Source organism: Nycticebus coucang, unplaced genomic scaffold (assembly GCF_027406575.1).
Source record: "Nycticebus coucang isolate mNycCou1 unplaced genomic scaffold, mNycCou1.pri scaffold_49, whole genome shotgun sequence".
Lineage (NCBI taxonomy): Eukaryota > Metazoa > Chordata > Mammalia > Primates > Lorisidae > Nycticebus > Nycticebus coucang.
This window is the reverse complement of record NW_026515580.1, coordinates 1,346,190-1,355,530: the sequence shown is the minus strand read 5'-3', so window position 1 is coordinate 1,355,530 and position 9,341 is coordinate 1,346,190. Positions and strand designations below refer to the sequence as shown.

The 9,341-nt window shown below is 34.3% G+C and overlaps 1 pseudogene; it reads left to right on the top strand.

Annotated features, from left to right (window-relative positions):
• Nucleotides 1-4,449: 4,449 nt before the first annotated feature.
• LOC128579367 (E3 ubiquitin-protein ligase RBBP6-like) lies at nucleotides 4,450-7,730 on the top strand (annotated as a pseudogene).
• The last annotated feature ends 1,611 nt before the right edge of the window (nucleotides 7,731-9,341 follow it).

Below are 9,341 nucleotides of genomic sequence, written 5' to 3'. Positions count from 1 at the left end.
GACCAGAAATTTGACAATCTGGAGGAAATGAATTAATACCTAGAATCACACCCTCTTCCTAGACTTAACCAAGAAGAAATAGCGTTCTTGAACAAATCAATTTCAAGAATTGAGATCAAAGAAACAAGAAAAAGCTCCCAACAAATAAATTCCCTGGTCCAGATGGCTTCACATCAGAATTCTACCAAACCTTCAAGGAAGAGTTTATACCCATACTGCAAAAATTATTCCAAAAAATTGAGAAGAAAAGAATCGTCCTCAACATGTTCTGTGAAACGAACATCCTGATGCCAAAACCAGGAAAAGACCCAACTAAAAAGGAGAATTTCAGACCAATTTTACTAATGAATAAAGATGCAAAAATTCTCAATAAAATCCTAACTAACATATTAAGCTACCCATTAAAAAAAATCATTCATCACAGTCAAGTAGGTTTCATCCCAGGGATGCAAGGCTGGTTTAACATAAGCAAGTCCATAAACGTAATTCACCATATCAACAGAAGCAAAAACAAAGAAGATATGATCTTCTCAATAGATGCAGAAAATGCATTCAATAAAATCCAGCAACCTTTTCTAATCAGAACACTGAAGAGCATAGGCATAGGTGGCACATTTCTTAAACTAATTAAGGCTATCTATGACACTCCTACAGCTAAAATTTTACTGAATGGAGTAAAACTGAAAGCTTTTCCATTTAGAACTGGAAGCAGACAAGGTTGTCCTCTATCGCAACTACTGTTCAACATAGTGTGGGGAGTTCTAGCCAATACAATCAGGCAAGAGAAGAAATAAAGGGTGTCCAAATGGTACAGAGGATCAGATTCTCACTGTTTGCTGATATGATCTTATACTTAGAGAGCTCCAAAGACTCAAACACAAGACTTCTGCAAGTGAGAAAAAAATACAGCAATGTCACAGGATATAAAATCAATGTTCACAAATCAGTAGCATTTGTATATGCCAATAGCAGCCAAGATGAGAAGCTAATTAAGAGCACAATTCCATTCACAGTAGCTACAAAGAAAATGAAATACCTAGGAATATACCTAAAAAAAGAAGTGAAAGACCTCTACAAAGAAAATTACAAAATCTTAAGAAAATAAATGGCAGAAAATAATAACAAATGGAAGACCATACCATGGTCATGGCTGGGAAGAGTCAACATATTTAAAATGTCTATACTTCCAGGGCAGCACCTGTGGCTCAGTCGGTAAGGCGCCGGCATATACCAAGGGTGGCAGGTTCAAACCCAGCCCCAGCCAAACTGCAACCAAAAAACAGCCGGGTGTTGTGGCAGGCACCTGTAGTCCCAGCTACTTGGGAGGCTGAGGTGGGAGAATCGCTTGAGCCCAGGACTTGGAGGTTGCTGTGAGCTTTGTGAGGCCACGGCACTCTATCGAGGGCCATAAAGTGAGACTGTCTCTACAAAAAGAAAAAAAAAATGTCTATACTTCCAAAAACAATCTACCAAGTCAATGCAATCCCCTAAAATGCCATCATCATATTTTCAAGATTTGGAAAAATAATTCTTTGTTTTGTATGGAACCAAAAGGAACCTCATATAGCCAAGGAACTCTTAATAATAAAAACAAAGCTGGGAGTATCACACTAGCAGATTTTTGGCTATATTACAAGTCCATAGTGATCAAAATAGCATGGTATTGGCACAAAAATGAGATATTGACATTTGAAACCCAATAGAAAGCCATGAGATGAAACTAAAATTTTACAGCCACCAGGTTTTTGGTAAACCAAGCAAGAACATACTCTGGGGGAAAGAATCCCTATTCAATAAATGGTGTTGGGAGAACTGGATAACCACATGTAAAAGACTGAAACTGGACCTGCACTTCTCACCACTTACAAAAATTGATTCAAGATGCATAAAAGATTTAAATCTAAGGCATGAAACAATAAAAATCTTTGGAAAAAGTGTGGTGAGCACACTTGGAGATATCAGCCTGGGAAAAGATTTTATGAAGACTTCCATTGCAACTGCAACAACAAAAATAAAAAAAAAAAGGATTTAAGTATACTGAAAAGCTTCTGTATAGCTAGGGAGACTACAACTGAAGCAAACTGATAACCTTCATAAGGGGAAAAGATATTTGCATATTATGTGTTGAACAAAAGCTTGATAACTAGGATCTATAGAGAACTCTAATTAATTAACAAAAAAAAGACCCAACAATCTCATATATCACTGGGCAAGAGAGATCAATAGAACCTTTTCAAAAGAAGGCAGATGAATGGCTAATAAACATATGAAAAATGCTCTTCATTACTAATGATCAGAGAAATACAAATCAAAACTACTCTGATATATCACCTAACCCCAGTGAGAATGTCTCACATCACAGTTTCAAAGCTGCAGATGCTGGTGCAGATGTGGAGAGAAGGAAATACTTTTACACTGCTAATGGGACTGCAAACTAATACAATCTTTTTGGAACCAAGTATGGAGAATCCGCAGAGAACTCAAACTAGGCCTCCCATTTGATCCTGTAATCCCAATACTAGTCCATCTACCGAGAAGAAAAGAAATCCTTCTATCATAAGGACATTTGCCCTAGACTGTTTATCACAGCTCAATTTACAATTGCTAAAATGTGAAAATACCCTAAATGTCTACCAATCCAGAAAAAGATTGATAAGCTGTGGTATATGTATACCATAGAATACTATTCAGCCACTAAAAGAGATTGAGACTACATTTTTTGTATTAACCTGGATGGGGTTGTAACACATTCTTAGTAAAGCATCATAAGAATGGAGAAGCAAGAATCCAATGTACTCAATTCTAATATGAAGGCAGTAGATGAGCCAATACAGGGGAGGGATAGGGGAATGAGTAAGTGTGGAGAGGCGAGGACAGAAAGATGTGAGGGGTCACAGTGTATGGCACACCTCTTGGGGATGGGTCACAATTATAAGAGGGACTTTATCTAACAAATGCAATCAGCATAATCTATTTCTTTTTACCCTCAATGAATCCCAAACAATAAAAATGTAAAAATAATTAAAATAAATTTAATTAGTTCTATAATATGGGTATATGTCTAGATTCCCTATTCTGTTCAATTTATCTGTTTATCCATCTTTAGTGTATGTCAATATCCACTGTCTTGATTTATGAAGCTTCATGTATCCCTTTCATGTATTTATGAAATAAGGAAGCAATAACTCTCCAACTTTGTTTTTCTTTTTTAAAGTTATTTGGCACTCCTAAATCTTTGCATTTCCATGTAAATAAAGGAAAAGTGATGGAATTTTCAACACAGATGCTAGAATTTAGATTTTACAGTAAGTTCATGTATTTGATTCCTATGATAACGCTGAGATGTTGCTTCAACTCTTGTGATTTTTGTCTTTCTCTCCTTCCTTCTTTATTCTTTACTGTCCTTCCTTCTTTTCTTCCTTCCTTTTGCCTGTTTTACTGGGTAATGTTAGCATGGTACATTCCATTTTATGGCTGAGTAATATTCCTCTATATAGTAAACCCAAGTTGTTTATCCATTTATTCATTAATGGATATTCAGGTAATTTCCATCTCTAGATTCTTGTGAATAGTTCTGCTAGGAACATGCTTATGTCTTCATATTCTTTCCAATACTTATTATTTTCTTTCTTGAAAAATGACTACATCCTCCTAGTAGATTTGAAGTAACATCTATTTGTCCTTTTGAGTTGTGTTTTGCTAAGGGAAAATTGACCATCTGTTAGAGTGCTTATTAGCAGTTTGTGTATCTTCTGTGGAGAAATGGCTTTTCAAGTCTGTTCAATTTTAATTGTCTTCTTTGTATTTTTGTTTCTTATATTAGTTCTTATATTAGTTTCTTATATTAGTTCTTTATATATTCTGGATAATTTGACCCTTATAAGATATATGTTTTGCTAATATTTCCCCTTTCATGTTATCTTTCAAGAATAAATTTTATTGTTTTCAACTGTACTCATCAGAATGGAAAATAGATATCTTGAAATTCTTTCTTTCTTTCTTTCTTTCTTTCTTTCTTTCTTTCTTTCTTTCTTTCTTTCTTTCTTTCTTTCTTTCTTTCTTTCTTTCTTTCTTTCTCATTTTTGGCTAGGGCTGGGTTTGAACCCACCACCTCTGGTATATGGGGCTGGCACCCTACTCCTTTGAGACACAGGCACCACCCCTGAATTTATTTCTTATTTCCTATTTCACAACCCCACAGTACCTACCATTCTTCTGTCTGCTTCTATGAGCTAGACACTTTTAGATTCCACATAAAGGAGACTTCATGTTGTAATTGTTGGCTATGACTTCCTGATTTCACTTTACATATAGTCCTCCAGCTTGATCAATGTGGTATGAAAAACAGGATTTCTTTCTTCTAAAAGGCTGAACAATATTCCACTGTGTATATACCACATATTCTTCAGCTATTCTACTAGATGTTGGAACAAAGTTCCCTTCCATATCATGGATGTTGTGATTAATGCTGCCATGGAAATTGGAATGCACATATCTCCCAACATATCGGTAGTCATAGTCCATAGTTTGATTTCTGGAATACAAGGCAATTCTATTTTTATTTATTTTTTAATTTTTTGTGCAACCTCTGTATTGTTTTTTCATAAAGGTCACACTAATGTGCCAACAGTTTTCAAGTATCCAAGTATCTGTCCACCACACAAATACACCAATACTTGTTGCCCTTTTCTTTTTTGTGATAGCCATTCTATCACATGGATGATTACTTATGCTGAGATTTTTCACATATACCTGTTGTCTCTTTGTGATTTTTTAAACTTTAAAATGTATATTTTTAATATCTCAAAATGTTAACAAGTATTTTTGTTAGCTGGCATGATTCAGAGCTGTAAGTGTGCCCATCAACAAAATAATGTTCATTGTACCCTTTAGGTAGTTTTTTGCCCCTACTTTTCCCCCTTCCCTTTGCTTAATTTCCAGTGACTTTTAATTGCTCTGTGCATATGTGTGCCTATCCATTACTTTCAATTTATTGGAGAATACATATGGTATTAGTTATTCCATTCTTGAGATATATCACTTAGGAGAATGATTTCCAATTCTTTCCAGATTTTTGAAAAAGGCACTAATTCATCCACTTTTGTGGCTGAGTAGTACTCAATTGTATACATATACCATATTTGTTTAATCCAGTCATGAATTAGTGGGCATTTGGATTGATTCCAAATCTTTGTTGTGTAAATTGTGCTGCAATAAAAATTTGAGTGATAAATTGACTTGTTTTCCTTTGCATACATACCCAACAGTTGGATTGCTGGATTAAACGAAAGGTCTACTTTTAGTTGTTTGAGAAATATCCATACTATTTTCCATGGAGAGTGTACTAATTTCCAGAACAACCAACAGCATATAAGCATTCCTTTCTCTCTGCATCCACAGCATCATCTATTGTTTTTGGACTTCAAAAGGAAAGCCACCAACAGGCATAAGGTGATGTCTCAATGTAGTTTTAATTTGCATTTCCCTGGTGATAAGTAACACTGAGCACTTTTGCATGTTTATTTGCCATATGTCTATGTTATTTGTAAAACCACTGTTCATGTCTTTTGCACCCTTTGTAATGGGAGTTTTATTTTTTTCTTGATTATTTGTTTGAGTTCTTTGTTGATTCTGGATATTAGCTCTTAATTGGATGTATAGTTTACTAATATTTTCTCCCATTCTGTAGGTTGCCTATGTACGCTGTTTATTTCCTTATCTGTGTGGAAGCTTTTTAACTTAATCAAATCCCATATATTTGTTTTTTGTTGTTGTTGTAATTGCCACTGGGGTCTTAATTATAAATTATTTTCCTAGGTTGATATCTAGAAGAGTTTTGTCTACATTTTCTTCTAGAATTCTTAGTTTCATGTCTTAGATGTAGGTCTTTTACCCACCTTCAATTAATTTTTGTGAATTGTGAGAGACAAAGTTCTGCTAATTATTCTTCACATGGCTATTCAATTTTCCCAGCACCATTTATTGAATAAGGCTTCTATTCTTTAGTATACATCAAAGATTGGTTGGGTGTAGGTAGAGCTTTTATATCTTGGCTCTCTATTTGGTTCCATTGCCAATGTCTCTATTTTTGCACCATTATCATGTTTTGGGGGGTACTAGAGCCTTGCTGAAAAGTTTGAAGTCTGGTAACTTGATGCCTCCAGATTTGTTTTTTTAGCTTACAATTTGGCTATTCAGGATTTTTTCTTGTTCCAGATGAAGTGTGAAGTTATTTTCTCTAGATCTGTGAAACATGACATTGGTATTTGGATGGAGATTGCATTGAATCCTTAAATCACTTTGGGTAATATGAACATTTTAACAATTTTGACTCTACCAATCCATGGGCATGGTATGTTTTTCTTGTTTTATAGTTCTCTTTGTAGAAATTTTTCATCTCCTCAATTAAGTATATTTCTAGGTATGAGTTTTTGATTTGACTTTCATCTGAACTGTTTTATTTTTCTTTTTTTTGCTCCAGGAATGTATATAAATGTATGTCTTCTTTTGAATAATGTCTCTTTAGGTTGTTTGCCTATTGTTTAATTGAGTTATTCGGTTTTCTCACTATTGAGTTACTTGAGTTTCATACATTTTGTATATTTCTCCCTTATTTGATGTATGCTTTGCAAATACAAAACCCCATTCCACAGGATGTTTCATCACCCTGGAGACAACATAAATATACCTTTAAAACACACTAACAGAAGGAAGTAAAAAAAGATAGCATACCATATGATTATATGATTCCATTTGTAAGAATTGTCCAAAATAGACAAAGAGGCATAAAAAATAGAGGCATAAAATAGATTAGTTGTTGTCTAAGGAAGGGCAAAAAGGAGAAAATGAAATGTGATTTTCAATGGGTGCAATATTTCCTCAGCGATGATAAAAATATTCCAAAATTTTATTTAGATGATGACTGCACAGTTTTCTAAATAGACAAGCAACCATTGAAGAGTATGCTTTAAATGGGTGTGTGTTATCATATGTCACTTATAACTGAAAAGCATGCCACTAAAAAAGAGCTTATGTGCGGGCAGAGACAAAATGGCTGACTGAAGCCAGCTTTCCACAGAGGCTCCAGTCCAGAAGGAGAGTTAAAGCCCAGGAATTTAGCAAGTAACCTGGTGGATTGAAGTTGTGCCAAGAAAGAAGGTTGAAGAATGTGATTCTGAGTATCTGGGGGGTTCTGGATTATTATTGTTCTTACGAACCCCTGCTTGTGGTTGGGGGGTATTTAATCTGAGGTCTTAGGGTCCTTCAGTGTCTTTGAGTGTTTTGTGTGTATACATATTTTGCTCTAAAGTTTATAAATATACATATATTGAGAGTGTCCACATCTCCTCGCTGAACCTTAGGAATCCTTTGGCACCACGTCCTGTGTGCATTATAAATTTTCCTCTAAACTCAACTATGATACCGTCACCTTTGATGGGCTCCACATCTCCCTCTGAGACTTAAAGAAGCAGATTATGGGGAGAGAGAAGCTGAAAGCTGCCGACTGCGACCTGCAGATCACCAACGCGCAGACGAAAGAATATACTGATGATAACGCTCTAATTCCTAAGAATTCATCTGTAATTGTTAGAAGAATTCCCATTGGAGGTGTTAAATCTACAAGCAAGACATATGTTGTAAGTTGAACTGAACCAGTGATGGCAACTACAAAAGCAGTATGTAAAAACACAATCGCACACTTTTTCTACACATTGCTTTTATCTTTATAAAGTAGCAGTGAAGTATATCATTTTAGACCTTAATATCCAACTGATCATAGTACATATTATAAATAAAATGTATTTTGATGACAACTCAGTTGAATATGGATATTTATGGCATAAATTGCACACTTATTTTGTAGAAATTTGGGTAATTTGTTATGGGTAATTTGTGCCCATAACCCTGTTTCATATTAACTATGATAGCATTTTCCCTGTATGACACTGTCTTGTACAGTTAATGTATGATCCTTTTTAGATCGTTTAGGTTTTACACTAATGAACATGATGACATGTTCTACATCTGTCTGTCTATAGTTAGTATTTTGTATGTACGTACAGGCTGTTGTGTGCTTTTTGTTTCTTGCAATAAAAAAATGTTTGGAGTGTATATTTTGCCATTTTCACGTTGTATCACTTAGTTTTTTTTAGTTTTTTTTTCTGCCTGATTGATGGCTCTCAAAAATGCATTAGCAACATGCAAAGCTTATTAAAGTTTGATGCTTTCTCCAAGTTCAAACACGTGATAGAAAAGAGCTTTCCAGAAACCATTTATGCACCGTTATTCTTTATCTTTAGTCTTGCTTTATTTGGCAATTTTGAGCTCCTGTTCTTTGTTTACAACTGTACTTATAAAGTGAAACTCGAAATTGGGGCCCCCTATGAATATGTGTTTTTGATGATTTTATACAATTGGGTACATGGTTTTCAGAGTTACTGTGAGACCCTCCTTTATCTAATCAACTTAAATATCCAAATTGGAATATTTCCCTCTTAGAAGATACTAAAATGCTACATTGATTAATTCTTAAGACTACTGAAAGCTATAGCTTATCAAAGGCAACTTCCCTTAACCAGGGTAACACAGATTAACCTTAAGTGTGACACCATTTTGACTTTGAAGCTGTAAAGTAAAGGTAGCAGCATTTCTAAGTTGAGGGGTGAAACATCTGTTTTAGAATACAGGTCTATCATAATGGGGTTCTGTAAACTTGATGATTCTCTAAACATTTTACTGCTCAGGCTAGATATTGTACACAATACAAGATGTCTGAAAGCTTCATTTAGAACTCAAGGGTATTGCCTGCTATTTCACTTTATACTTTTTAAATACTACTGATCTTTGTGTATGAGGCATTTCACTAACCTTGAATTATTGAATCTTAAATACAACATAGATTATCTGAACTTTGGACTTGTTCTCTAGGGTATATGGCCTTTAGTTCTCATGAAACTAAATACAGAGATTCAAAGATCAGAAGTCTTACTGTATTGGGTTTTTTTTCTTGTTAAGCATAATGCTGTAAAAACTGTCCAAGTTTCTGTTTTGCTGGTGATTGGTTTAAAACTGATTTTTATGTATCCAAATGCTACCACAAATCAGATCGACTATCCCGGTTACTGTAGTAGTTAATGTAACACATTTTGTATAAAGTACATTTTATATATAGTATTTAAACTAATTCAGATGAAGTTTTATTTCTTGAAAACAATTACTTCCTTTTTGTTTATTAGCATGTGTATAAACACAAATCACATGTTCATAAATAAAGTTAACATTCTTTAAAAAACAACATTTTAAAATGATTTCTTATTTCAAATATAATATTTTTTGTACAT